The sequence below is a fragment of the Primulina tabacum genome, chromosome 7 (assembly GCF_025594145.1).
Source record: "Primulina tabacum isolate GXHZ01 chromosome 7, ASM2559414v2, whole genome shotgun sequence".
Taxonomy (NCBI): Eukaryota; Viridiplantae; Streptophyta; class Magnoliopsida; order Lamiales; family Gesneriaceae; genus Primulina; species Primulina tabacum.
The window spans coordinates 2,674,894-2,678,564 of record NC_134556.1 but is presented as its reverse complement, the minus strand read 5'-3'; the positions used below and the strand labels follow the sequence as shown (position 1 = coordinate 2,678,564).

At 34.2% G+C, this 3,671-nt stretch overlaps 1 long non-coding RNA gene across 1 annotated transcript; it reads right to left on the bottom strand.

Moving 5' to 3' along the window:
* Nucleotides 1–461: 461 nt before the first annotated feature.
* LOC142551067 (uncharacterized) lies at nt 462–1,742 on the bottom strand. The gene is made up of 3 exons (XR_012821471.1): nt 1,724–1,742; nt 1,534–1,632; nt 462–565 (listed from the first exon to the last, which is right to left on the bottom strand). It is a non-coding gene; the product is annotated as an uncharacterized LOC142551067 (long non-coding RNA).
* Nucleotides 1,743–3,671: the final 1,929 nt, after the last annotated feature.

Below are 3,671 nucleotides of genomic sequence, written 5' to 3'. Positions count from 1 at the left end.
ATATTATGTTACTTCACAATTTACATTTAGTGACGAAGTAAGTGGTTTGAAAGACTTCAGTAATTTGTATTTTTATGAAGTAATTGCGCAAAACAACTTCGCTTTAACAGAACAATGTTGAAGTAAATTAATTCTATCACTTCGTCTGATTTCTTATTGACGAAGTATTTAATATTATGTAACTTCACAATTTGCAAATAACAACGAAGTAATTTACCTATTACACTTCATTTTTTTTTAATTTTGATGAATTAATTGTTAAAAAAAGACTTCGCAATATATGACTTAATACACTAATATAATTAAACTCATAAATTATCCATCTAAAAATTATTAATATCCACGAATCCTCAATTACATATTCATCAATCCACAAGTAACCCAAAAAATGTATCCACAAAACCAAAAGTATATCCAAAAATCCATAATGACAAACAAAATATTTGTCCCAACATACACTATCCATCTAAGCACCTACATAGGAGTAAACAAATTCACTCCATTCACTTCTAACCTCGTCATATTGACATTGGGTGTAATATTGGTTCTTGATGCATCCTGCAAACTGAAATTTGAAACATAAAAAACGTAAGGTTGGATGATTAAAACATAAAAAACGTAAGGCTGGATGAGCCGCCAAGCTAGCTAGGAAAATTAAAACTTAATCTTGGAACACAAATATAATTAACCCATGCTTAAAAACAATTATAAGAATTTCCCATGTACAACATATTTTTTTTCGAAGATCAAGCTGTCACAAAAAAGTAAAACCATATTAATTTGAGGATTAATGTAAAAGAATTAATATATGAGACAATTTTGATATGATTAACATGATGCATGTACCAATAAACGCAGACAACAAGAGTCTCGAGTTCAATCCAATATGAGGGAACCAATAAGGACAGATATAGACCAAAAAAACAGGAAAATACAAAACCAGATCACCTTAAACTCCAACAAAATCTGAAGCCACCCAACTTCTTGTTTCAAGAAGCGAAATCAACTTAAAAGTAAGAACAGATTGAATTTGTGTAACTTGGAAATGATACAAGAATCTTGAAAAAAAGACAACACTTACAGTCCAGAATCGTACTCCCGTATATGATTTCTGGGCTTCAAATTTCTTGATAAAACCAACAACCCACCAAATAAAACAAATGAAAAGAAAGTATTTTAACCAAAATATATATCAGCAATAAACAGAATAAACACAAAAGCTTAAGATTACAACACAGAAGATATGAAAATCAGGAACAAAATTTCCTTTTTTTTATCAATAATATAAAATATATCACAATGACAACAATTCATCTCAAGCAATTATCTCAACAATAAAATATATCTCAATGGCAACACATTATCTCAACAATAAAATATATACCAATGGCAACATATTACCTCAACAACAACACATTATCTCAACAATAAAATATATCCCAATGGCAACACATTATCTCAACAATAAAATATATCTTAATGACAACAATTCATCTCAATCAATCAACAAATTTATCCCAAGAAGAAACTCACCATCTTCTCCAACTGTGGATCATCGCAATCGACTATCTCTTTCATGTACCTCATCACACAATATCCACACTCAACCGAACCACTTTGTTTCAGATTACCCTATAAAGGAATTGAAAAGTTAATGCAACAATCACAATCTAATTAATAACCACTACCAATTCATGTATTCATAAATAAGTACGATACATACCGTCAATATTTTAAAACCTAGCCCTTTAGAAATACCCTTGGAGGCATTTTGACTAAAACCATGGAAATAAAGATGCTCTTGAACGGACTTAGCTGGTCTTTTTTTAAGATTTTTACATTTGCAACAAGGACAATGAATTAAATTGGGGTCCATATGGGGATTCTCTAAACAACCTCTGATAAACAGTTCCACACCCTCCTCGTACTGTTTTGACCTTCTATCCGAGTGAATCCAAGAATTATCCATTTCAATACAGCAAAATACCAGAAATATATAACAATAAATTTGATCTAAACCTGAAAATATTACATTTAATAATGTCATTTTCAATTTAATTTGTTGAGCGCAAAAAAAACGAAAGAAGACTACCTATTGACTAACAAACGAAAGAAGACTACACAGATGCATATAAGTTAGAAAAACAAAAAAATTCGACGGAGACGATGACTAACAAACACCGTCATGTCCAGTCCTCAACACACAGTGCATATAAGTTAGAAAAACCGAAAATTAGACAATGCCTAACAAGAAGGGGACAACAAATATTTTAGACAATGCCGAACATTAAGAACCCAGAGACGGACAACCGAGGCCTTAGAAAACAACACGCACCTCCAAAGAAATGGTGTGTATCTCAACCACCAACCTCATCAGAAACTATTGAGTCATACAGAAAGGGACTTCTCAACTAGTAGCTCTTGATAATACAAGACAATAGACTACTGAGTCTTTGAACACAACAATATATCAATTACAGTATCGAAAATCCTACCAATCGCTTGCATTAATTCTGTCAACACGTGAGCCGCATAGAATACACTTGACTTATAAAGTCTTAACACCATGTATTTCAAACTTCTGATAAGGTTGGTGGTTGCCATTTTCAATAAATAACTCAACAGAGGTACGACAACAAGAAATTAACCAATTATCGTTTCAATCAATACCATACCTCGGGAAACTGGTGCCGGACTAACTCAGTGCTTTGAACGGTGGTGGTGGTGGTGTTTTGCTTCCCTCTCGGTGAGTGGAACGGCGGTGGTGTTGGAGGTTCGAAGCCCACGGCGGTGAGTGGAACGGCGTGGTGTTAGGGTTAATTTTGAGAGAAAATGTGGATGGATATTATGAGCTCGTCTGTTATATCATATTATTCAGCGACAGTTTCTAAAAATCCGTCGCTACTAGCGACGGTTTTTGACAAGTCCGTCGCTAACAGTGACGGTTTTTTATAACACCGTCGCTGACTAAATCGGCGACGATTAAAACAAACCGTGACTGGAAATGTCATTACATGCGAAAATTGATGTGTGAGGGGCAGTGTCTCTTGCGCATATGCGCGCGACAGAGGCCAGTAGCTACGATGCGAGAACAGAGGCACTCGCGCATATGCGCTGAAGTGTGTGCGCAGATGCGCGAAAAAAGCGTCGCTATTAGCGACGGCTCTTTGAAAAATCGTCGCTGATTAAATCAGCGATGGGTTTTAAACTACAAACCATCGCTAAATTTTCAGTATAGTTTAGCTTTCTTTGTTAATCGGCGCGGTTCATCTTATTATTTCAGCATGAACTTATTTTTCTTATTATTTTACTTCGTCAACATTGATATGCCGAAGTAAAATATAATAAACAAATATAGTGAAGCCCGTGTTTTTAAACATCCGAAGTAAAATATATTATTTTACTTCGCTTGTGTTATTACTGAAGTTATTGGTAATGTATTACTTCGTAATTTATTATTGCCGAAGTAAAGCCTGCCGAAGTAAAATCCGATTATTCTACTAGTGTATGTACGAATTAAAATTCGCAGACTTGGTCAAGTCAGTCATTATTAACTCAAATCAATGCTCTCTTTCGACAGCATTGCAACAGCTTCATCACGATTTCCCTGGAAATGTGATCTTATTTCCATTCAGGAATCGATAAGCTATATAACCAATTTTCTAGTTTCT